This window comes from Lissotriton helveticus, chromosome 3_1, assembly GCF_964261635.1.
Source record: "Lissotriton helveticus chromosome 3_1, aLisHel1.1, whole genome shotgun sequence".
NCBI lineage: Eukaryota > Metazoa > Chordata > Amphibia > Caudata > Salamandridae > Lissotriton > Lissotriton helveticus.
In genome coordinates, this window is record NC_136061.1 from 956,632,450 (window position 1) to 956,659,275 (window position 26,826).

Genomic DNA, 26,826 nt, shown 5'->3' on the forward strand with positions numbered 1-26,826 from the left:
GTGGGGTGTAGTTGCGCCATCCAGCATGAAGGTTGTGGGGCTATGTGGGCCTTGGATGGAAATGAGAGAGATGAACGGTGTATGCGAATGATGTGGAGTGACATGTGTGTAAAAAACAAAACACCCCCCAACAGCTGATCCCATCTCCCTGCCCCCGTGCCAGTGGATTTCAAACTACCCACTCCCAACACGACAGAGTACCCATTGCCCCCCTCCCTATATGGAAAGGTGACTGAGAAGCAGCCTCTCTCCCTTCCCCTGCCCAACCCTGACCTGATCAACAGAACTGGAATGTGAGCATAGTACATGTGGACCACAGCCCGAACAGACCAAGGCAACCTCAACGTTTGGTCTTAGGAGCACACCCCACCCGCCTCAGAAATCAAGGCAGTGTCACAGTCGGGATCTTGCCCCCTCTTGCTCACAGAAGCCCACCCCCCTCTATTCTGGACATCAAATCCTTCAATGGTAAGTATACCACAATGTCAGTTCAGCTACCAGGAGTCATGTCCGCTCCTCCACCAGATGGACCGCTGCTTGTCCCTCGGAAGTGGTCGAGCCTGTTCTCTCTCGCGCCGACATGTTTATCTTTGCCAGGTTTTCCCACTTGTCGCCAGCCCTCCAGCCAGTCCCATTCTTCCTCCCGGAAGTGGAAGAACCAATATTTTCCGTCAGCTTCAATGCGCCGTTTGGCTGGAAAGAGCATGGCATACTTTATGTTCTTTTCCCTGAGCACCCTCTTCACCTCCAGGAAACTTCGCTGTTGATTCTGGATTTTCGTTGTAAAATCCGGGAGGAAGGATATCACACTATTCTCCAGCGATACCAGTGAGTTGTTTCACTCTGTTTGGAGTATCACATCCCGGTCCTGGAAATTGAAGACCCTAGCGATTATCGGTCGGGGAGGAGCCCCTGGTTTAGGACGCCCCCCCTGGGACCCGGTGAACCCGTTCAATTGAAAAATAGTTTGAGAGGCGTTTTGGTCGCAAATGATTCGTGATCAACTCCGCAACGAAGAGGACCGCGGCCCGCCCCTCTGCTTGCTCCGGCACCCCCAGTATGCGCACATAATTTCGGCATGCTCTGCCTTTGTATTCATCCAGTTGTGCCTTCATTTTGTCCTGCTTTTCCTTTAGGTGTTGTACTTGTCGTTTAAGTTGAGAGGTGTCCGTAGGTTTGAAGGGTGGTCTATGCAGGTCCCTCTGATTTTTTTTTGTTTGAATAAGTTTTATTAGTTTTCAAACAATTATTGTCAATACAATACACATTTAAGGCATTGGATAAAAGAAAATGTTATGCATAATTTGCTTCACACCATACCGACTATGCAATTCAATGATAGTAGGAAATGAGTTTGTGTCACACCACAGTACTTCGATACAGTTGATGGATTACGTGATAGATACAGGAATCTTTAGCAAGTTTGTGGTTGCATGGCGTTAAGCGCATTGCAAGCCGAGGCATAGGGATGTGGTATGGGACGGCATGTTCTTGCGTCCGTGCGTCTACCCCTCGTCCCTTCCTTCAAATAGTATGCGATACTTCCTCCATCGCGAGGTTGCCATGTGTTTGGTCCGGAGTAAACAGTTGCATGTAACTAATACCATATTCTCAACATTATAACAAATGTGTCGGGGGGGGGAACTGTCCTGACCCTCGAACTGAACTGGGGGGCGGAAGAATAAAAAGAAAGGGGGGGACAAATCCTAGAGGGGAAGGATGAGAATGAAAGGACAGTGTAGTGGGAGGAGTGTCAATGTATTTCTGTTGAGGTAATGAGTCCGTGGTGTAACAGAGGCTCGGGGTAACTGTGGTCAAGAGGAGGGCGAGTTCACTCCATGGGGGGAGGAGTGGAGATGGGGGAGGCGGCCCGACATTGCCCGATGGGCATCAGAACGTCAGTGCCAAAGCAGTGGGGGGTTCTAGGTTGTTGTCACATCACATCTCCGAAGCAGCATCTCATCACCCAGGTATGTGTTGTATCTGTCGTTTGACCATGGCAGTAAGGTGTCAGTGGGAGCATGATGTGTTTCGTCCTGGCCATCGTCAGGGGCCAGCCCAGAGAAGTGCACCATTATGTAACTCCCTGTTCCAGGCTCGCCTGTTGGAAGTATTTCAGGGTTTCATCCCAGAGTTGTGCGATGGGGAATTTTCTCAGTCCCGCCGTCTCCTCCCTGTGCAGTGTGACACCCTCCGCTCTCGCCCAATTGTCGAAGGAGGTGTACCAATGTGTGACTTGTGGGGGTGCATCCTTTTTCCACCGCTTAGTGAGCAAGCGTTTGGCTGTGATGAGTCCCAGGTCCCAGAACCTGGTCGGTACCTTATTTATTTTGGTCCTTTTGTACAGTCCCAAGAGACAGGCTTCCCACGTGTGCAGCAGATCGCCACTGGTACTCTGGTTCAGCAGGGCAGTCACCATGCTCCAATATGTTAGTATGGTGGGACAGGCCCAGAGCATGTGTAGGAGATCCGCGCCTACCAGGGAGCATCTGGGGCACGTAGAGGTGGAAACCGAGAAGTATTTGTTAATCTTATCCGGCGACAAATATGCGCGGTGTAGTATATAAAATTGTATGATTTTAAAGCGTGAGTTACGTGGGACATTGTCCGGGCTGGACAGCACCACAGTCCACTCCTTGTCCGTCCATGCCCTTCCTCTATCTGCCGCCCACTTGTCTCGGAGCTGTTGTGTAGATCGCTGTGTGTGCATCAGGAGGGCCTGTGTCAGCAAGTGGACCACGTGGGAACCGTTGCCCATGACATGAAGGTATTGCATAAAGTGGTGCGTCTGCGGTTCTTCAGTCAAGTCACCCCAGGGGCGTGCCAGCGTGCGTGTGATAGACGCGTGAAGGAGAAACTGCCCGGCCGGCAGTCCAGTGTCCCCAGCCAGAGTCCCAAAGGGAAGTAGGGCGCCATCAGCATATAGATCACCCAGTGTCTCCACTCCAGCCTGCACCCACCCGTCCAACATTGCCTCTGTTATTACTCCACCATCTCTGGGTGTGACCAGGAGCGGAAGCGCTGGGGCGTAGGGCTTCACCCCACATGTCAATTTTAAGCAACGTAGCAAGCATCTGCGAGCAACGGTCACGTGAATCTGCATCGGGAGCGGAGTCCTAGTTAAATAGTGGAACAGCGTGCACACCTGCGTGTGTGTCCAGGTTACAGCATCTGTGGTGGTATCATCTAGGTTCCTGCCACTCAACCATCCCGTCACCCATTGCATCTGGGCCGCCAGGTAATACAGCTCCAAGTTGGGAACCGCAAGGCCACCAGCCTCCGTGGGCACATAGAGTGTCGTCAATGCTACTCGGGGTCCTGCGTTCCAGATGAGGTTCCGAATCAGTGTCTCCAGTTCCCGAAATATCCGGGTCGGAACATATACTGGGATATTGGCAAAGTAGTATAATAGTCTTGGCAAGGCTATCATTTTTGTCTGTGCGACTCGGCTGGGCATGTTTAAGGGTCTTCCAGAATGTCATCTGCGCTTGTAGGGAGGAGATAGCTCTGATCAGGTTTCCCTCCAGTATGTCAGGCGGTGCTCTGTAGATATGTATGCCAAGATACCTGAATGTCGTGGGGTGCCAGGTGATTCTCCCGCCATTAATGCAGATGTCACACTCCTGTGTGTCTGTGCTGAAGGAGTACGCTCCGGATTTTGCCCAGTTGACTCTGAGTACCGACATTGCCTCAAAGGTCCGAAAGGTGTCCGACAAGGACGGCGGGAGTCGGGTCAGGTCTCTAACATACAGGAGTAGATCGTCCACGTAAAGCGAGACCGTATGTAAGCCATCTGCCAGTGGGATACCCCACTCCTCTCCCTGCGCTCGTAATAACGCTGCAAGAGGTTCCATCGCCACAGAAAAAAGCAATGGGGACAGGGGACATCCCTGCCTGGTCCCTCTTTGTACCCGAATTGCGTCAGACAGCAGCCCGCCCGTGCGCACACGCACAGTCGGCCTGTGATAGAGTAGTCTCACCATGTCAATATAGCCGTCCCCAAGCTCATATTTCTCCAGCGTCGCCCTGATGTAGGGCCACTCAACAGAGTCAAAGGCCTTCTCAAGGTCTAAGACGAGGCATCCCGATCGGGGCCAGTTGTGGGTGGCATACGTTTGCACTTTGAACAGTCTACGGATGTTGCGGGAAGTATTGCGTGTGGGCACAAAGCCATTCTGGTCATGATGTACAAGGGTTGGGACTAAGGGGGCTAGACGTTGAGCTAGAGTAGAGGCAAGTATTTTGTAGTCGGTATTTAGTAGGGCCTGCGGCCGATAAGAGCCCATACGCATGCTGTCTTTGCCGGGTTTTCGGAGGGAAATAAGCGTGGCCTCGTTGAGCATGGGAGGGAGAGCGGAATCGTCAGCGCCCGCTGCATACATCTTCAGCAGTTCTGGGATCAGGATATCTGAGCAAGCCTTATAGTATTCGGCCGGCAACCCATCTGGACCTGGGGACTTGCCGTTCGATAAGGCAAAAATGGTGGCGCGCAGTTCGTCGGACGTGAGCGGCGCGCCCAGGTCGTCCCGCTGTGCAGCAGTTGCTCTCGGCAGCTGTATGCCCGAGAGATAGTCCGCAATATCCCCATCAGGGACTCGGAGCTGGGAGCGGTATAGAGCTCGGTAGTGGCCTATGAAGGCCTCGTGTATTCTGCTTTGCGTGTACACCACCTCGCCTCCGTCCGTATATATATATCGCGGATACCGGATACCGGCGCCGAGCGGTCATCCTGTCTGATGAGCCAAGCCAATAATTTACCGGGCTTACCACTAAGGTGGTGCGTGCGCACCGAGTGGGCTGCGTAATTGACATGGCGTAGCCGCTCCAGTAACCTCTCCTGCTCAGCGCCTGCCGTGTGTAGTGATGCATCCTCGCCACCGATCGCCTCCTGTTCCCGTCGGAGCAGGTCGGACTCTATGCGTGTCAGGTCCCTCTCTAGTTGCTTCTGTATACACCCCTGTGTGCCCAGACAGTTATGTTATGTTATGTTAAATATATTTTTGTATAGCGCGCGGCGACTCAAAAAGAGTATCCCGGCGCTTTAGCAGCGAGACCTACGATAAAATAACACAACACGGAAATAGAAAAAGGAGGGGAATGCAGTGTGAGGAGGAAAAGAGGCCTATAAAGTAAACAACCAGGTCTTTAGACCCTTCCTAAAAGCAAGCAGGCTGGTGGCGCCCCAGAGTGTCAGCGGCAAGGAGATCCACAGCTGTGGTGCCAGCAGTCCAAAAGAACGACCTCCGATGCGGGCTCTTTTCACACGTGGCACCACAGCCAAGAACTGTGACTCTGATCTGAGAGCACGGGCCGGATGGTAGAAAGACAGTCTCCTTTGAAGGTACTTCGCGCCCCCAGCATGAAGGGCCTTATAGGCCAGAGTCAGCGTCTTGAAGATGATGCGCCTGCGGATAGGCAGCCAGTGTAAGGCCTGCAAGAGACCCGCCACACTAGCACGCCTATTTACGCCATAGATAGCTCTAGCCGCCGCGTTCTGTGCCACCTGGAGCCGCTGTAACAGGTACTCCGGCAGGCCCAGGTAGAGGACGTTGGCGTAGTCCAGCCTGGACCCGATCAGGGCCTGTACAGTCAGTTTCCGATGTTCCTCCGACAAAAGGGGTAGAAACTTCCTCAGTACCCTAAGGAGACCGAAACAGGTGCCCGTCACCCCCAAGATCTGGGCTCTCATCGTCAGGCCCTTGTCCATCTTGACCCCTAAATTTTTAGCCACTAGAGATGGACAGGAAGGTGGAAACATGCTAGTAGGCCACCAGGTAGGCCAGTCAGGTCCCGACGCACACCCAAAGAAGAGAACTTCGGACTTCTCGGAATTGCACTTGAGGCCACTCAAATGGAACCATCTAAAGACAGCCCCAAGGCAATCCCGGATGCTCTCTCCATTAAAGTCTCCTCCATTCTTGCAGGAGAAGAGGAGCTGTGTGTCGTCGGCGTAGGACACGATCCGGGCCCCAAAAGACTCCGCCAGTGCCGCCAGAGGGGTCATGAAGATGTTAAATAGGGTCGGGCTCAAAATAGAGCCCTGCGGGACCCCGACACCCAGTGGCGGCATCACAGCAGAGTACGGGGAGGCCCAGACCGTTTGTCGGCGGTCAGCTAGGAATGATGAAAACCAGCTGAGCACCGTCCCCCTGAGGCCTATTTCAAAGAGTCTGGAGAGAAGGCGGTCATGGGGGACCGTGTCGAAGGCCGCCGACAAGTCCAACATGACCAGCATGGCCTTGCCCCCCGAGTCCAGTACCCCTTTAATGTCTTCCGACACCTCCAGGAGCGCTGTCTCAGTGCTGAGATTAGGGCGGAAGCCCGATTGGGAGGCATGCAGGATCTCATGCGATTCCAGAAAATTGGAGAGCACCGTATTTATGTCCTTCTCCAGAATTTTCATAAGGGCAGGCAAGAGGGAAATCGGTCTATAATTGACCAAAGCCTCCGGATCGAGGCCAGGCTTCTTCAACAAAGGGATCACCATAGCCTGCTTCCATGCTAACGGAACCAGACCCTGACTTAGTGAGAGATTAAGAAGAGGGTTGACCAAAGGATTTAAGACTTCCGCCATTCTGGATAGAAACTTAGCCGGGCAAGGGTCCAAGGGCGATCCAGATTTAAGCGTGCCCATGAGACCTAGAGAGACGGCGGCTGAAAGAGGGGGGAAGGTTGCCAGCGACGGGCCAGATGTAACTGCCAGGCGCGAGCTGTCCTCTGAGCAGGTTACACCTGCAGGCACCACCAGATGGAAAGAGTCCTGGATGAGCTTTATCTTGCTGGTGAAAAAGTTAGCAAGATCCACTGCCCAGGACTTCGGGGGCATATCGCGGGAAACATTAGAGCGGGGAGCTGTAAATTCTCGCAGTATGGAGAAGATTTCCTTGCAGGAGTTAGAGGCCGCCTCTATTCTCCCAGCAAGATAAACCCTTTTTCCAAGGCGAATGTCCCGTTGATATGCCTTAACCGCTGTTTTGTAGAGCAGTTTTGCCTCCGGATCATATTGGGAGCGCCAAACTCTCTCAGCCACCTTACAAGACTGTCGGGCGGTCGACAGTGCCGCAGTGAACCAAGGGGCCGACACCCGTTTCGGTGTTGCACGGGGGGCCATCACTGGGGCAAGGTCGTTAAGCCTGTCCAACAGCCAACCCTGCAGGGCTTCCAGATCTTTTTCGAGATCTCCCGTGAAGGGGCACGGATGATCCACCGCCGCCTGGGCAAGCATCGCCGGGGTCACAGAATGATAAGCCCGATGAGCGCGGTGCTGTTGGTGAGCTCCGGAATTGGCAGATCTCATGATGCCCTTAACCAGAAATTTGGCGAGCCTGTGGTCCGACCAGAGCACCGGAATTATCTCCTTAACCTCCAAAGGGGATGTCGAAAAAACCTGGTCCAAGGTGTGCCCCTTGTCATGCGTGGGTCCCGAGAGAAACGGAGTCAGGCCCAGGGGGGCGGTGGCCTCCAAAAATTTGGTAGTGTCCGGATCAAAAGGGTCATCCATATGGAAGTTAAAATCTCCAGCGACAATACACTGATCCGTTTTCAGAACCAGCCCTGATAGAACGGACTCAAGGTCTTCGAAGAAGGTGCCCGGAGGACCGGGTGGTCTGTAAACCAGCAGACCTTTGAAGGATTGGTGGGGTGCCAAGGTGATGGAGAAGGCAAGGGACTCAGAGCCGCGGATGTCGTCTACAGGCAGAATGGAGCAGGCCACACTTTCCTTCACCACCAGTGCAACTCCTCCACCCCTGCCCTTGCGTCTATCCTGCCTAAAGACATTATAGCCAGAGGGGATGGCAGCAGCCACATCGGGATTAGAGAATTCCCCAAGCCAGGTCTCGGTTAGCATGAGACAAAGGGGCTTTTCCAGGTCTAGGAGGTCATAAATGTCCTGCGCATGCCTAGCCAAAGATCTAGTGTTCAGCAGCATGCAGAGATGCCCCACATGATCGGACCTTAGGTTAGGGGGGTGAAACACAGCACAACTAGGACGCCAGTCGCACCCAGGACAACAACACTTGCCCCTATACCGGCCAGGGAAGACAGTACGGCACTCCCCCGCAGAAGATAGAGAAGTGAGAGTTCTCACCTGCTTCCTCACGCTCTAGACCCCGGTCCGCCCCGGCTGAGTGCCGTTTGCGCGGAGGGTCGCCTTGCAGAGCGCCATTCACCCGCCTCCTTTCTCCACTTCCGCCCTGCCTCATACAGCGGAGGTTAGCGGTTTAGTGGTTAAACGCCCCCACTACATAATATGGTGGCTTGGCGGAAGCGCAGCGGACGAGCGCAGCGGGAGCGCCGACTTCGCGCCGAAGTCAAGCCAAAATCCTGCCCGTCTGCGCCCGTCCGCGGCCGGCTGCAGCCTACGGCCCCTCACCCTGCCCTAACGCTTCGCTATTCGTCAGCGGACCTATGCTCTTTACAACATCTAGTTCCACTGCCCTCTGAGGCCATTAGGAGGTCCCAGGAGTGCGGGATTTCAACCTTTCCTTGCACGGTGAGCCCTCCCTCGCCTGGTCCTGTCCCTTCCCCCGTCCCTGGTGTTTCCCCTTCTCCTTCACCTGCTACTGTTACCCTTAAAATTCTTTACCTCAACACGCGCTCCATGGTTAAACACCAACTTGAGATCTACCGCCTATTAGACGATACCAATGTAGATATTCTCTTTTTGTCGGAGACTTGGCTGACAGAAGATTCTGTACCCGATATCCTAGCCGCTCTTCCCAACGGCTACTATATCCTACATGTCAACCGTCCTGGAGGGCAAGTTGGCGGGGGAGTAGCAGCCATTATTCGCAAAGAATACGCTTTTTCGATCTTAGACTGCACCCCCATCCCCAACTCCCAAACCCTGGCCATCCAGCTTCGTTCTACCACTACCTCCCTCATCTGTGTTCTTATGTACAGACCCCCCACCTACATGCCTTCCTTTGCCCTCCTAGTCGGGGAACTCCTTTCCCAGCTTCTGATAAATCACTCTAGAATTCTCTTCTTGGGCGATTTCAATTACTGGCCCTCCGACCCCCAAGAAAGCAGGCTGTCTGAACTGTTCACTGAAACCCTTACTAGTTTGAACTGTCAGCAACTGATTGCCACTTCCACCCACTGTAAGGGTCATATACTTGACCAGGTCTGGGTGGCCAATCTAGACTTTTCGCCTCCACTGATCACCCCTTGTACCTGGTCAGACCATCACCTCATCTCCCTCTCTGTCGACCTTCCCAGTTTTCACCGCCCTTCGCGCCATGCTGGCATCATGGCCCGCAATTGGAAAAACGCCGATATGACAACATTTCATTCCCTCCTGGCAGTCTCAATTCCGCCAGCTCTTGAATCTGTGTCTCACCAAGCCTCCACTCATGAGCTCTGGCTGAAGGCAGCTGCCGACGTTGTAGCTCCCCTAAAGACTATCAAAATCTCACGCCCCCATGACGCCCAGCGATGGTTTACTGACCAGCTGAAACTTGATAAGCTGGCCCTCCGCCAGGCTGAACGTCGCTGGCGCCAGAAGTACGACTCTGCACTTAAGATTGAATTTACCAACCTACTAAATAAATATAAATCTTCCATTTTAGAGGCTAAGACTTCCTACTTTTCACGCAAAATTCTGGAGTCGGCTTCAAAAGCCAAGGACATTTTCTTAATTGTCAATGAGCTCTCCCTCCCCGATCGTATTACCCTCCCGCCCGTTCCCACCCAGGCTTTGTGTGATGAGCTCAATGTTTTTTTTCAGGATAAGATTTCTACAATTAAACACAATATCTCTCCACCTTCCTCTTCCAAATCATTTCCCCTCCCTTCTGAAAATGCCCTTAAATTTCACACTTTTCCCCTCATTTCCATTACTGAATTTCACAGCATTCTTCATAAAGTTAGCTCTGGTTCCCCTAGGGACTGTTGCCCCCCACAAATCTTCAAGGAAATCTTTAGGCTCTGCCCTGACCCTGCCCTGGCCCTTCTCAACTCCTCCTTAACATCCGGAGTAGTTCCAGAGACTTTTAAGCAGGCCATAGTGTTACCTATTTTGAAAAAGCCCAGCGCAGACCCTATTGTGATGAGTAATTACAGACCCATCTCTCTCCTCCCTTTTTTAGGCAAGATCATGGAGACATATGTAACCAAGTGTCTGAGTACCTTCATGGAAACTTCCTCTTTCCTTGACCCTCATCAGGCTGGTTTCCGCCCTCTTCATTCCACAGAGATGGTGATTGCGGCAGTAATGGACACATTGAGAACCGGTGCCGACAATAATATTCCTCAAGCCCTTGTACTGTTAGATCTGTCGGCGGCTTTTGACACGGTCGATCATACCATCTTGATCGACCGTGTCAGCAACGCCGGCATTCGCGGCGTTGCCCTGGACTGGGTTCGTTCCTTCTTGCAAGGCCGCTCCCAGGCAGTCCACCTCTCCACCTTCTCTGCCCCTTTTATCCCCCTCACCTGTGGTGTTCCCCAGGGCTCAGCTCTTTCCCCTCTCCTCTTCAACTTATATATGCAACCGCTCATGGCATCCCTTCGTCACTTCCCAGCTACTATATATAACTATGCAGATGACTTGCAACTGATTTTTCCTTTGGATACCTCACCCTCTTCCCGTCTTAACTTCCAAACTACTATGCTACTCATCTCCGATTGGATGGCTCACAGCCAGCTCAAGCTGAATCCGGCTAAAACGGAACTTGTGCTGGTGGGCGGCCCTTCCAACCCTTGGGATGACAACTTTTGGCCCTCTTGCCTTGGCTCTCCCCCTCGCCCGGTCAACACCGTGAAAAGTCTAGGAGTGATCATCTCTGAGGATCTATCCATGAAACATCAGATCTCAGCAGTAACATCTTCCTGCTTTTTCCAGCTGCGCAGGATCCGCAAGATCTGTAGATTCCTCACCAGAGAGGCACTCATACTAGCTGTATTGGCTTTGGTCATCTCCAGGGTTGACTTTGCTAACATCTTGTATGTGGGGATCCCGGCCTACCAGCTTCAAAAACTTCAGCTAATTCAGAACCAGGCTGCCCGCCTGGTGTTTCACCAACCCAAACACCAGCATGTTTCCCCCCTCCTGAGGAGCCTCCATTGGCTCCCGGTGGCTAAACGGTGTTTCTTCAAACTTGGTTGTACTTTATTCAAGTCCCTTCACAATCTCGCTCCTGAGTTCATCTCCTCTAAACTCAGGCGCTACCTCCCATCTCGCAATCTTCGATCCTCTGCCGATAATCTTCTATGCATTCCATTGAACCGCCGCAAAAAACACGGCGGCCTCCGTTTCTCTTTTTTAGGTCCCACCTTCTGGAATTCCCTCCCTTCTTCCTTTCGCCATTGTCCCACCTACGAACTGTTTCGAAAAACCCTGAAAACTCACCTCTTCAAGTTGGCTCTTGAGTAATTCTCCCTGCCCCGGCTCGTCAGGTCTGTTATGAGCGCCAAGAAACCGTCTCGGTGTACGTGCGCGGTACAAATTGTTTAACATAACATAACATAACAAGGGCGAAGTGAGCGTAGCTCACGTGAAGTATATTGGAGCTGGGGCGGCCCAGGAGCTAGAGGGCCCAGAGGCTGAACCCAGCCCACCGCCCCGCTCGCCTCCGGGACGCTGACGGGCGCAGACGGGCTGGACTCAGGCGTGACTCCGGCGGTGATCCGGCGTATCCGCAGCGCGTGACCGCTGCGCGTAAGCATGACTCCCTTATGAGGATTAAAAGCAGGGATTAAAGAAATAAAGAGAAAACAAATATGCAACAGGTAAATTTAAAAAACGCTGCCAAAACGCGCGTCAGGTTAGCAAGGCGCCAAGAAGCGCTCTGGTAGGTCTCGCGTCCGCTCTCAAATCAGCGGAGCCAAGAGTGACAAGAACGAGCCCCCAAGGCCAGAGCCACTAGACCGTGCAGCTCGCGCCCCTCATCCAATATGGCCGCCACAGAAGCACTGGGCTCCTACAACCAGCCCACAGGAACCGGGACCCGCAAAACGCGGTGGGTAAAACAATTATGGTGCAGGTGAGGGCGCTATGGATTAAAAGCAGGGATTAAAGAAATAAAGAGAAAACAAATATGCAACAGGTAAATTTAAAAAACGCTGCCAGTGTCCTCTGAGTACGACCTTGAAGGCGTCCCACTTAATCTGAGGGGAGGACACTGTGCCGGTATTTTCCTCAAAGTACTGCGCTGTTCGTGCGGAAAGGGAATCGCGGAAGGGGGCGTCTAGGAGTAGGGCCGGTTGCAGCCTCCAGGTGGGCACGGGTGGGTGTGGCCGTGTCCACGCTATGTTCAGTATGTGTGGGTTGTGATCGGGGTGGGTGCGACCCATATAGTACGTGTCTGTCACTAGGGGAAGAAGGTCTGTGGATATCATGTACCTGTCTAACCGCACATGTAGATTGTGTGCCCCTGAATAGTAGGAGTAGGCCCTGGAGGTGGGGTTGTGAGTGCGCCAGGCGTCATGTAATCCCCATTGTGTTGCCCAATTGACGAGTGCTTTCATAGGTCCATGCGCTGGCGTGCCGACAATGGGTGGGGAGGAGCGGTCCAGTGTGGCATTGAGTATACAATTGTAGTCACCCCCCAGTATCCAAGAGACACCATGCCAGGGCGCCAGCCTCGTGGACAGTTGCGCTAAGAAATCTCCCTGATCTGTGTTAGGGGAATATATGGAAGCTAAGACCACCGGTTGCCCATCTAGTTTGCCCTGTACTATCACAAATCTGCCCCCAGGGTCTATGTGTGTGTGCGAGACCGTGAAGGGGGTCCCGGGTCTCACCCACAGCAGCGCTCCGCGGGCATAGGAGGAGTGTTCAGTGGCACAGAGTTGCCCGCGCCATCTGCGGCGCAGTACTTGCGCTTCTGCCTTATTCAAATGTGTCTCCTGGAGAAGGGTGATGTGGACCTGGTGGCGTTTGAGGTAGGAATACATTTGATACCTGCGCGATGGCGTGTACATGCCTCTAACATTCCAGGTGCATATATTTATTGCAGTCATTTAACCATAATATGTTCTCCACACATTCTTCTCCCTCCGCCCTCCCGCCCCAGGAGCCCGCCCCCGGGACCTCTGCACATTTCCACTATCCTCCGACAAAGACATCCTCGCTGATACTTGATTAAATTGTCCAAAAAAACAGAGGGGTTGGGGGGTTGAAAATATAACAAACCGCAAGGGGCTAAACCAATAAAAATGCCAAAAGGTCAGTTACTGAACATGCCGCCGTCCAAACTCTCTAGCGAGATGAGTAACTTTTCAGTTCAGGGGGGTGCTATATAACAGGCACAGATATGGCTTCAGGACAAAACGATCAGCGGAGAAGACATCGCCCCTCCACGGGCCCTAGGGAACAAGTAGTGTCCAGCAAAGAAACATGGTAGTCTATTCTGGCATGGCTTTTCCATGCATATGCTCCTGTAGAGCCGGCCATAGTCAAATAGGTGGTGTAGGCTTGCATTGCACACCTGCGGCTGAGTCGCCAAAAGTCAAAGCTCAGCAGGTGTTGGCAGGCTGGGACCAACCCCATTGGGGCATCGCACCCCCGAACAAGTGCCAAGAGTAGTACTCACTGTGTCTCATGTCTGTAGTCGGAGGCCTCATCAAAGGGCCCCGCCCCAAGTGTACAACTGTCCGCAATCCCGCCGTGATGCCTGCTTGACTGGGAGGTCTGGGCGACATTGTTGTTCGAGTGCACCCTGATGAGGACTAATGGTGTCCGTTAATTAAGCAAGTCCGCCGTCTGCGGTGTTACATCCGGTTGCTCCGTGGACTGCTGAGAGTCAGTTAAACCGTAAATACCTTCATCATCACTCGGGAAAGCCCAAGGGCTGGTTTCCATGGCGAGGTTCGATGTTGGGGAACCGCTAATTTCCGTCACTTTTCGGAGGGTATCTTGCTGTTCCAATAGGACAAGTTCCACGGGTGGGGAGTGGGTCGCCGACCCTTGTGATTGATGGGTTGAGGGCGTCCTGTGTCTGCGGCGATGCCGCGATCCTCGGGTGCGTGCCGTGGTCGTGGATCCTTGCGCACGTCTGGGCGCTGTATCCACTCCGTTGTCCAGCCAAGCCTCAGTTTCCTACGGGCTGGTGAAGAAATGCGTTTTGTCTTGCGCGACCACCCTTAGTTCAGTCCTCCACATGCTGCGTGGGGTCTCTCCCCTCCCATTTTTCCGGTACACCTACTAGTCGGATGTTGTTCCTCCGTGCCCTCCCTTCTGCATCTTCGGCGCGGTCTTCCAGGAATTCCACCCTGTTTAGGAGATCTCGCACATGCTTGTCCGACTGGCTGACCCGGGGCTCCAGATCTGTCAGTGTACCCTCCAGGGATGTGGTGCGTTCAGCCAGTTTCTTGTGATCAGCTCTAAGATGGTTGAGGTCAATCGCCACACTGTCTATTTTGGTCTCCAGCGAGGTGCGGGTGAGCTGGAGCGATTCCTCCAGTCGTTCCATGGCAGCCAGTACAGTGTCCAGTTTCGTCGCCACCAGGTCTGCGTTCGTCTGCTTTGACAACTGATCCATTTTCCCCTTAGAAGACGCACCCCCAGTGCCAGTTCGAGTCTTCACTCCCCCAGACATGGGCAGGGCGATGAGTAGGATAGCCGGTGTTGGCTGGAATCCCCTACGGCAGGGGCCCCTCCGACTGATGGGTAAAGGAGCACCGTCTCAGGAGTGTGGCAATTTCGGGGAGTCTCCGGGCTGTTTAGCGCTCTCGTCTCGATCACCTCGCGTTGTTCACAACCCCAGATGGGCACAGCCGCCGTGGGACAGGGCGTTGGGTGCCAGCAGCAGCATCTGTGCAGTGTCTATGTGGCGGGGGTCATCACACAGCGCAGGCAGTCAGTGTGCAAACGGTCGCCGCGTTATTCGTGGCATCTGCCTGTGCCACCTTGTGCGATGCCCTCTAGCCTCTGGCTCTCCTCCGCTCCGGACACATGGGTGTCACTGGGCCGCCGGTTGTGCGTGGTGCGGGGGTCCTCCGGAGGATGAGGTTGCTGGGGTGAGGGGGGAAACTAATATAATAATGAATATAATTAATTTAAACATACTTAAAATACTTAAATGAACTTAAAATTAAAAAATAATTCATGTAATTTAAAAAAAAAATATTTTCACATTAAAACATATATATATATATATATATATATATATATATATATATATATATATATATATATATATATATATATATATATATACATATTATTAACAAAACATATACAATATTTTTTCCGTAGGATAGCGTGGGGGTAAAAATTACTATTCCCACTCCAGTGAGTGCAACAGTAGGGAAAGCGTTGGATAGCGTAGGGGTAAAAATTACTATTCCCACTCCAGTGAGCGCAACAGTAGGGAAAGCGTTGGATAGCGTAGGGGTAAAAATTACTATTCCCACTCCAGTGAGTGCAACAGTAGGGAAAGCGTTGGATAGCGTAGGGGTAAAAATTACTATTCCCACTCCAGTGAGCGCAACAGTAGGGAAAGCGTTGGATAGCGTAGGGGTAAAATTTACTATTCCAACTCCAGAGAGTGCAACAGTAGGGCAAGCGTTGGATAGTGGGAGGGTAAAAATTACTATTACCACTCCAGAGAGAACATCAGTAGGAAAAGCGTAGGATAGCGCATGGGTAAAATTTACTATTCCCACTCCAGAGAGCGCAACAGTAGGGAAAGCATTGGATAGCGTAGGGTAAAAAATAACTATTCCCACTCCAGAGAGTGCAACAGTAGAGAAAGAGTTGGATAGCGTAGGGGTAAAAATTACTATTCCCACTCCAGTGAGTGCAACAGTAAGGAAAGCGTTGGATAGCGTAGGGATAAAAATTACTATTCCTACTCCAGAGAGTGCAGCAGTACAGAAAGCGTTGGATAGCGTAGGGATAAAAATTACTATTCCCACTCCAGTGGGTGCAACAGTAGGGAAAGCGTTGGATAGCGTAAGGGTAAATATTACTATTCCAATTCCAGAGAGCGCAACAGTAGGGAAAACGTTGGATAGCGTAGGGATAAAAATTACTATTCCAACTCCAGAGAGTGCAACAGTAGGGAAAGCGTTGGATAGCGTAGGGGTAAAAATAACTATTCCTACTCCAGTGAGTGCAACAGTAGGGAAAGCGTTGGATAGCGTAGGGGTAAAAATTACTATTCCAACTCCAAAGAGTGCAACAGTAGGGAAAGCGTTGGATAGCATAGGGGTAAAAATTACTATTCCTACTCCAGAGAGTGCAACAGTTGGGAAAGCGTTGGATACCGTAGGGTTAAAAATTACTATTCCCACTCCAGTGAGTGCAATAGTAGGGAAAGTAAATACTTCATATATAAATATAAATAACATAAATATTAATACCAATTACAAATTAATTAAAATATTTTACAATTTTATAAAATATATTTATTAATCAATTAAAATTATAAATAGAAATTAACTAATAATAAAAATTACCTACTAATACTAATTATATACCAATTACCAATAAATTAATTTACAATATAAAAATAATTAAAAATTAGACACAAATAAAAGTATTTAAAAAATTTAATTACTTACAATTAAATTACTTCTTAAGCTATTCCCCTATAAACCCACAACCCGCTACAGAAAATAATGTAATAAAATTAACATATTTATCAATTATTCAATTAAAATTAATTACCAATTATATTTTCATTAATTACCAATTAATAATTAATTGACAATTAATTTTAAATAAATACCAATAAATACAATAACATATTTATTTAATTATAATTAAATTACTTCCCACCCTATTCCCCTATAAACCCACAACCCGCTACAGAAAACAAATTACTAAAATTAACATATTTATCAATTAATTAATTAAAATTAATTACCAATTACATTTTAACTAATTACCAATTATTAATTAATTGACAATTAATTTTAAATAAACATCAATAAAAAAAATAACATATTTAATTAATTATAATTAAATTACTTCCCACCCTATTCCCCTATAAACCCACAACTCGCTACAGAATTATATTACACAAATATTAAAAATTATTATTAACTTACCATAAATTCGATATTTTTGTTGTCTATATTCTGTCTAGTCGATATTATGTCCATTCTATATTTTTGATTCGATATTATGTCCATTTTATTCGATATTAAAATGTTCTAGTCGATATTTTGGTAGTCTATATTCTGTCTAGTCGATATTATGTCTATTCTATTTTTTTACTCGATATTATGTCTAGTCGATAATAAAAACTCGATATTTTGACTCTATACCATGCCGCGCTAATGCACCGATGTCCGTCCGCAGGCACCAGATCCTCCTTTGGTCGGGCGTGGTCTCCTGGGGCTGGGCCTGGGTGAAAGGGGGTCCTCTATGGCCCCGTGTTCCAGTGCGATCCTCCGTTCCTTATGGTCGCGCTTGTTAGCGCGATGGTGCGTGATATGTAGGCGGCAATTTCAAGGGACCCAGGGATTGCAGGGGCAAGGGTGGTGTCTGCTTGTCTTACCCTCCACACAGCACGAGCAGCGTCTCCGCAGTTGCCCCAGGCGGTGTGTGCCTAGGAGGGTGCCTCCGTAGTGTGCTCCGGGTCTCCCAGCCAGCAGGGCGGGCCCGCTTCCGCTACCAGGCCGCGATGTCTTCGGCCTAAGCTTTCCGCCATTGTCCCTCACGGGCTCGTTGTTCGGGGCCTCTCCCCGCTCGTTGTCGGCAGGATATGTGGGGTGCAGGATCGTCGACGCGGATCAGCAGCGGGTAGCACCGCAATTGTGTAGGCCCGGGCACCGCGCCCGACGGGGGCCTCCGGCGCCTCCCGGCGCAGGCCCCGCCTCCAGGCCTAGCATCGTGGCGTGATCTCCGGCCTCGCATCGCCCAGGGGAGGTCGGGAGTGGCCAGGAGCAGCCGAGTCCCCCCAAAGTTGGTAGGTGGATGAAGGGCGATGTTGGGGTGCTCTGCCTGCGGTTTGTGCCGGTTGCGAGGAATTGGGACGGATTTCTGGCCCGTGGAAGGGGAGCTCCGGCCAGAGCTCAATCCCTTTAGCTTCCGTTGCCGTTGCGTGCCAAGCCACGCCCCCCCTATGCAGGTCCCTCTAATGACTTGTCAATCCCCAGAGCAGGGCTGCCTTCCCTCTCCTAAAGTACCGAAGTGACTGTCACCTCCTTCTTCCCGGCCCGGGGGGGGTGCAGTACCTTGGCTTGTGTGCAGAAGAGCTGGGGAATCCACCCCTCTCACAAGCACGTGGGCGCCCCCGCCAGAGAGGTGCTTGACTAACTGGCAAGAGCATTGCAATGTCCCAGTGGATGGCCATTCAGAACGAAAAAGCTCACACTATCCAAGACCTACATTGTTGCGTAGTAAGCGGGGGCCAAATCGGCTGGTGCAGGCACGCTGTCAGAGCTGTCTCTTCTCACCTCATCAGGCGGAGAGTCCAAGATCCAAGCAATACAGTTTGATGGGGCCATGTCTGCTGGGCCCGATCGGCGAGTGTACATGTATAGCCCTCAGTTAAAAGCGGGCCATCTTCAGGAGGCCACAGCTCCCTATGGAGCCCCGGGCCTTTCTGGTGTTCAGTGCCTGCGTCTGTTGTCTCCACTGCACCTCCAGCAGGGCAGGAGCACAATGTGGTGCCCAGCGGGTGGCTGGCGGGTCGGTTCGTTTCTCCCCACCCACTGCTAAGGTCAGGATGCTCTCACGGGTCCCGATGCGGACCCCCGCAGAGCAGTACCACCACCGGACAATCTTCACTCTTCATGAGGCCGCCAAGCATTCCCGATCCCGCAGGCTGAAGCCAAATAGTCCGTTTGGGTCACGGGTACTCATAGTACGGCCCGCGGGCCGCCTGCGGCCCAGCAAGCCTTCTTTGGTGGCCTGCGGACCTTGCAGACATCGAACCTGTGTTTTTTAAAAACATTTTAAAGAGTGTCCGCAAACACTGCCGGTTGCAGCAGCGCGGACTCTGCTCTGTGGGGGCCAGGCAATTCCAGTGACTGTCAGAGTGGAGATGCAGGGGCGCTAAGGAAGCTTTATTAACATGTAAATGGTCTTTTAAAGACCTGTGAAGTACTTGGGTGCAGCTGTGTGTGTGCGCCTGAGAAGCTGAGTCAGCCCAGGCAGATACACATGCAGGGTGAGTTGATAGAGGGTGACAGAGGGAAGGAGAGGGAGGGAGACAGAGGGAGATAGAGGGAGAGGGAAATAGAGGGAGACAGAGGTTGAGGGAGGGAGACAGAGGGTGACAGAGAGAGGGAGACAGAGGGAGGGAGACAGAGGGAGGGAGGGAGAGGGAGAGAGGGAGGGAGATAGAGGGTGGCAGAGGGAGGGAGACAGAGGGTGACAGAGGAAGGGAGACAGAGGGTGACAGAGGGAGGGAGACAGAGAGTGGGAGGCAGAGAGGGAGGGAGACAGAGGGAGGGAGACAGAGGGAGGGAGATAGAGGGAGGGAGAGGGAGGGAGGGAGGGAGAGAAAGGAAGAGGGAGAGGGAGGGAGGGGAGACAAAGGGAGGGAGACAGAGGGAGGCAGAGGGAGGGAGACAGAGGGAGGGAGAGGGAGAGAGGCAGAGGGAGAGATACAGAGGGTGACAGAGGGAGGGAGACAGAGGGTGAGGGAGGGAGAGGAAGTGAGACAGAGAGAGACTGAGAGGGAGACGGAGAGGGAGGCAGAGAGGGAGGCAGAGAGTGAGGGGGAGAGGGAGGGAGGGAGAGGGAGACAGAGGGAGGGAGACAGAGAGAGCGAGACGGAGGGAGGCAGGGAGGGAGAGGGAGGGAGAGAGCGGGTGACGGAGGGAGACAGAGGGTGACAGAGGGAGGGAGAGGAAGGGAGACAGAGAGAGAGAGAGAGAGACAGAGGAAGACAGAGAGAAGGAGGCAGAGAGGGGGGAGACAGAGGGAAGGAGACAGTGAAAGAGGGAGAGGGAGGGAGAGACAGGGAGGAGAGAGGGAGGGAGAGAGAGGGAGACACAGAGAGAGGGAGACAGATAGTGAGGGAGACAGAGAGAGGGAGACAGAGAGAGGGTGGCAGAGAGGGAGGCAGACAGAGGGAGGGAGGGGGAGACGAAGGGTGGGAGAGACAGGGAGGGAGAGACAGAGGGAGGAAGACAGAGGGAGACAGAGAGAGGGAGGGAGACAGAAAGAGGGAGGGAGACAGACAGAGGGAGGAGGGAGACAGACAGAGGGAGACAGAGGGAGACAGACGGAGACAGACAGAGGGAGACAGACAGAGGGAGATAGAGGGAGGGAGACAGAGAGGGAGGGAGACAGAGAGGGAGGAAGAGAGAGAGCGAGACAGACAGAGTGAGTGAGTGAGACAGAGGGAGAGAGCGAGATAGAGAGAGGGAGGGAGACAGAGAGAGAGAGCAAGATAGAGAGAGAGATGTGTGTTTGCCGGGTCTGGTGGCTTAGTGGACGAAGGTGTCTGCTGTAGGGACCTGTTGAACACATGGTCACAGTTTTTTTTTGCTTTAGCCCTGCCCCTTCCCCTTCTGACGCCGCCCCCACCGGTGCGGCCCTCGGCCAGAAACCACACTGTAAATTTGGCCCCGAGAGAACGTTTGTGAGTACCCATGGTCTGGGTGAAGGCCTGCACTCAGGCCTCCGCCCTAAATGTCATGCTTACTCGGCCGGGAGCCGTATATTCCTCTTCGGGCGGCCGCTCACTCGATGTCTGCCGCTGTCGGGCTCTGATGCCTCAGGATCTGCACCTCTGATCCGCTGCAGGGTCACAGGCCATCCAGAGGAGCGAATCAGCAGCGTGATCTGTCCCTGGGACTACACCAGTCCCGCTGCCATCATTTTGGTTCTTCGCACCGCAGCAGATGCAAAGTCAGAGACGCCGCTACGCGGCTTTCACAGGCGATTTGCAGCCAGCGTGCGGGTGCCTACGGGTGCAGAGGCTGCGGTCCCACTTTTCATGGGTTCCGTGCTGCAATTTGACTCAGGATAGATGTCAGGTAGCAGGCGCGGGCTCCGGAGCTGCGCTAGTGTGCGGCCATTCCCGCCGGCTGCTGGCTACTGCTGCCTCTTTAAACACGTCCACCCTTAATCTTGTTCACTCAAGATGAATTAACCTCTATACAAAGAAAAACTTAAAATTGGAGGACAAAAACCATGCTGGTAATATTTCTGACTTCAATTATATGTTCCTATGGAATAATAAAAAGACAGAGACAACAATCAATACTACACTTGGTCCTATCTGGGTAGCAAAGGGTATTCATTTGGTTGCTGATCTCTACTCAGACGCTGGTACTTTGACATTTGCTACCCTTCAAGATACATTTTCCCTATCCACTCTATATTAAGGCTAACATTTCCAAATTATGTTTCAATGGTTTTTATTGAGATTTTCAAATAATAAGTGCACAGGTAAATACAATCGAGAATAGAACATCTCCAAATGAGTCCCTAGATATCCCCAAACCCCACACCAGATAAGACACATGGTGAAGTCCAGTAGTCAAAAGCTCCACTTGTACCTCCAAATATGGAATGCATGTATTGCAAAACCTCGGGTGAATTCTGAGCTACCCAGGGCGGTCAGAAGAGGCGAGGGGAAGGAGGTGAGCCCCTGTTGTGCAGCCACTGAGTCACAGACTGGTAAAGTGGCTCTAGCAACCGGGGAGGTATACATAAGACTACCTCTCATGGTTTTGTGGACCCATTGGACCTCGCCTAGTGGTATTATCATGAGAGTTGTGGGTCTCTCCCTTAAACCATTCATCCATGTATCGTAGTTGGGTGGCTTGGTAGTAGCATAGTAGGTGTAGTACACCTATTCCTCCCTCCCTAGGGTTTCTGTATAGGTCGTGAGAGCCAGTTTGGAGCATTTCCCAACCCAGATATTGGCCATACAGGCTGTTTGGAGGTGACTGAAATCCTTCTTGGGGATATGCCGGGCATCGTTTGGAATAAATACAGAGTGCGCAGAAGTAGGGTCATTCTAAAGGCAGCACTGCATCCCACCCATGAGAGTGAGTGATTTCTCCAGGCTGACAATTTAGTCTCCTGCAAGATGGATTCAAGACTGAGTTTGGCTCAGGCAGAGAGGGATGGAGTCAGGTGGACACCCAGATAGTTGATGGAACTTACCGCCCAGTTAAATGGCGTTGTGCTAGTCAGGGGATCTGTTAGGAGGTTCCTGTCCACCACTATCAGGCCCTCCACTTTTATCATGTAACTCAGCAGGCCTGCAACTGCTTGAAATCCGTCCTGGAGAGAGGTCAGGGCTTGAACCGAGCTTTGCAGCTCTGTGAGAGTGAGCAGGATGTCATCGGCGAAGTCAGATACCTTGAAGGTCTCTCTGCAGAACGAGATGCCATGAATATGTAGGTCATCTCTGATTTTCTGGAGGAGGGGATTCTAAGAAGAGATTGAACAGGAGATGGGAAAGGGACATCCTTGTTGTGGGCACCTTTGGATCAGAACAGGGGCTGAAGAGTGACCATTGACCATTGACCTTGACATTTGCTTTAGGGCCATCCTATATCCTAGGCCAAACTGCTTGAGGACCTCAGAGAGCATGTGCCAGTCAGCTCTATCTAATTTTTTCTTGGTATCCATTTATAGGAGGAACGGCACCTTCCCTTTTTTCTGGCTTTATCAGGTGGAACGCAAGTTTCATTTTATCGCTAGTGGTCTGGTTATGAATCCTCCTTTATAATGTGGATCAGATCGGGCATCAATTTGTCGAGGCAGTTGGTCAAGGCCTTCACAAAAAAAATCAGGTCATGATTTAGTAGAGACAGAATGGCCCAAAGGAGGGACAGAGGGGCATATTATCAAGGGGGTTTATCTCTGCTTTTTTGGCTTTAAAAGCCAAGAAAGCGGAGATAAAATTATCTCCCTATTACCTAGCTGTCACTAACACCAGTTAGCGACAGCGAGTAGGAGATAGCGACCATCTTGGGCCCCACTTTGCATGTCAGTGATATTTATCACTAATGACATGCAAAGTGGGCGTGCCAAGATGTTAGCGACTGGAAACAGTCGCTAACATCGCTATCTCCTATTACCAACTTTTGGAGATATTCGCGCTAAGCGCGAATATCTCCAAAAACTAACACCTGCCCTGAGCAGTTCTTAGCCATGTTATCCAATGGGAGGTGGATAACATGGCTAAGAGCATTAGCTCGGTAATGCATGAATATCGCTGACTTTTCAGCGATATTCATGCATTGCGGCCGTTTTTTATCGCATTCGCGATAAACCTTGATAATAGCAAGGTTTATCTGCGATAATTTCTGACGATGTTTAGCGTTAAAAAATTTGTTGCTAAGCATCGTTAGCGATAAATATCGCTTAACGTTGGTAATATGCCCCAGAGTTTTATCTCCTTGCCTTGTTTGGCTATCAATGCGATGGATGCTTCTGCCATTCCTGCGGATGTTCCCAGATTTGCTGTGAGAGTGTTGAAAAGTGAAGTAAGGACGCGGAGGAGCGCTGTGGGGCAAAGCGTTTATAAATGAGTGGGGAACAAAATTAGGCACACTTCATAAACCTGCCTTGTTCGTGTTTCTTAACCGGAAGCTTTTATTGGGCCATACTTCATCTAAGATCTACAAAACACTGAGTATTGCTTAAAAAAAAAAATTATCTCCCTATCACTCAGACCATATGGCGCAAATACTTTCAGAGTATACTTAGAGAGCCCCCCTCAATACATACATGGACAAATAATTGCACTCAGCTTCTACAGAACAAAATTGTTCTATCGTTAACTCAGACCAAACTATTCTCATCACAGCTACTTTACTGAGCCCTGGATAAATTATTCAAATTCAAACCTTTGTATTCAGACATCTGTTCATTTTGCAGCATTAGTGGTGATCCTGAACACATGTTTTTTGGCTGCAGGTGGCTGACTCCACACCGGGACAAGACTTCTACCCAGTAATTTCTAACACCAACATGTCCTTAGATTTCCCCATGATTCTACTGGCCCTCATGCAGCTTCTAAGTCTCCTGCTTTCAGAGCCAGACTTCGTAAACTTAGACCTTTTGCTAATGATCGCGATCTTAGTCATTCTTATTGTCTGGAAATCTTCTAATCATATTTCGTAGTGCCCATGGTGGACCTGGGTTACTAATACTAGAAGTACCCTCAAAACCCAGATGAAGATTATGAGCGAGCCAAAATATCACAGAAAATTTAGAAATCACCAAATAATTTCATTCGGGACCCACCCCATAAACAAGTTCACCATAAATATGTGCTTGCTGTTGTTAGTACATTCTGGGTTTGACCCACATGGCTTTATCTTTTTCTCCTTTTTCCCCCTCTTCATATACTTTTGTTTTCTGCATTTTTCCTTTCATGATCTATGTGAGACTTGGCCCTTTCCCCAAAATTTTTCGCCTTTTTATTTCCCTTTTAAATCAGAATGCCCTCATGGTAACAACAATGTATAGGCCTTGTGTAGTGAGGAAAGCCCTGTGTACTGTGAAACTGATGTTAAGATGCAGGTGTCTTATACCCCTAACATGGCTGCCACTGACCACTGCTGCTGCAGCGGGGTTTAGTGGGCGCATTCTAGTGGCTAGGGCCTGGCTGGAACCCTCCAAACAATGTATCAACTTAGCCTGCCAGCCTGCCCACAGGTAGAATGGTGGAACCTCCTAGAACCCCCTGGAACCTTCTGGAACAGGTGAGGTGACACCAACTGCCACTGCCAACTGTCAACTGGCACTGTATAAGGAAAGGAAGGTAAACTTTCCTGTCAGAGGGACTAAGGGGAGACCTGGGGAAGTACCTACGCAGGAGGATAGGCAGTGGGGGTCAGGGCAGGGTCTTATGATGCTGGAATGACAGGGCCTAGTGTGCTGCTTTACAAGTATTGAGGCATCCTGTACCCCCCCCACTGACCTAACCCCGCGGCAGGGAACCCCCAGGGACCACTTGAAGGGATTGGCTGAGAAGAACTTGGAACACCAGCCACCAAACTATTCCCCCCTTCAAGAAACAAGAAACCAAGCAACAAAACTAAGGGCGTAAGGAACATCACGCCAACAAGAAACTAAGCTTCTATTTACAAGGGCGCAAGAAACATCACGCCAACAAGAAACTAAGCCTCTATTTACAAGGGCGCAAGAAACCTAAATCGCTAAGAAGAAATTAAATCATCACAGGACTTTTGAAGAAGCAAACAGGTATTGGCGCGGTACTGACCCTGCGTTTCCTGATGTCACCTGGGGTCTCCCTTGCTAACCTGCTACTGGGGTGTCACCTGTCCTGTATATCTAGCGCTGCCCTTGCTGACCCTGTGAAGAGCGCTGAAGTAATGGAGGGGGTTGCTGCCTTCTGAAGCGCTATATTTGCCTGAACTGCAGCACCCTGAACTGAATGTTATTAGACCTGCTGGTCTTGCCCCCACCTTGTGTGGGCCAAAGCGCTATAGCCCTGCACCCTGCTGTCTGTGAAGCGCTAGAATCCTGGGCGTGATTCCTGCCTGAAGCGCTATATTCTGTGGTGCCCTTCAGCAGCGCTACCTGGAATGAACTGTCTGCCGAGCGCTACCTCTGCTGTGAATTGCCTGCTATATTGTAGCGCTGTGAATCCTGAAAAGCGCTATCCCCCTGAAGCGCTGTGTCACCAAGAACTTCTGTGGCTCTAGAAGTTGCTGCCTTCTGAAGCGCTGACTCCCTGCTCCCCCAATGCTCCTTTGCTGTCCCTGTGAAGAGTGCTGAGGTACTGAAGGGGGTTGCTGCCTTGTGAAGTGCTGTACCTGCAGGGTGCTATTATCTAAACCTGATTGCCTGCTGAAGCGCTGTCCCCAGCATTGCCTGTGGCCAAGCGCTGTCATGTGAGGAACTGAGGTAGTGCCCAGGGAAGCGCTGTAATTTCACTCCAAGCGCTTTCTTGAATGTCCCATAGAAGCGCTGTAATTGTGCCTCCAAGCGCTCTCTTGTAGGCCCAAGAGAAACGCTGTATTTTTTACCTTAAGTGCCCACCTGTTGGCCCCTATGTGCCTCTAGTGACGTGGAGGCCATTAAGTTACTGTTTATGCCTGAGGACAGGCTTGCCATTCATTAACTGTTTGGGCCCTGGTTCCGGCGTAGGCCTAAAGACATACTGAGTTCACCTGCGATGGCTTAGCCCTGCATAGGGGAGTCCAAGGCATAGTAAAATGCTCATTGAGAATGCTTTACTGAATTGCTTATTGAAATGTTCACCTTAATTAACAGAAATGTTTTACTAATCTAAAGCAAGGCCTGTGCTTGCTTAATGAGATGTTGCTCTCAAGCTATGAGTAATGTTCTATTTATAAGTTACTTAATGAAATGCCTATGCCTGATTCCTTCCATGTAATGTTTACTCCTGATTAGGGGGATGTTACCTATGATTGGGGAAGAGTTTTGAAGTGGTTATTCCTGCTTGGAACCAGGATTATTCTGAACTATAGAAGTTTTATTACACCCCTGCCCCAGTGTTATAACCTCTACTTATTTACAGGATTACTCTTGGGTGCTGAGAGGTTTATGCCTGCTTAATGTAGGAATTAGAATGTTGATCCTGGCCTGGGGTGGAAACGCCAACAGCTGCATAATGAACTGTGTCTGCTGACTAATGAAACATGTATTCATGTTGGTTGAAAGGTGGAGCACATGCCCACAGTTATGGAGTGAGGTGCTCCTTGCTTTAAAAGAAATGTTTACATTTACTAAAAGGCTTTACATGCATAAACCAAGTCTTCTAAGCTCAGGCTTGCCTGTTAAAAATGGTTATCTCTGCCTTGAAGAGTTGTTAACTGTTGATTGCTGAGTAGGGGAACGTTAATGCTATAAGGATATAGTTACACTGCCTAATGAGATGTTTTATCCGCAGTGGCGTGTTTTTATTCCTGCCATAGGAGTTTCATTCCTGCCTAAGGAAATGGTTAATGAAATGTTTT

At 50.7% G+C, this 26,826-nt stretch overlaps 1 protein-coding gene and 1 long non-coding RNA gene across 5 annotated transcripts in view; one reads left to right on the forward strand and one right to left on the reverse strand.

Annotated features, from left to right (window-relative positions):
• MLPH (melanophilin) overlaps window positions 1–26,826 on the reverse strand; it is a 391,857-nt gene that overhangs the window by 171,210 nt on the left and 193,821 nt on the right. The gene's annotated exons all lie outside the window — the stretch shown is intronic.
• LOC144823134 (uncharacterized) overlaps window positions 24,650–26,826 on the forward strand; it is a 48,367-nt gene continuing 46,190 nt past the window's right edge. The window contains exon 1 of the long non-coding RNA XR_013608741.1: window positions 24,650–25,084. This is a non-coding gene — a long non-coding RNA (uncharacterized LOC144823134). The remainder of the gene's footprint in view (window positions 25,085–26,826) is intronic.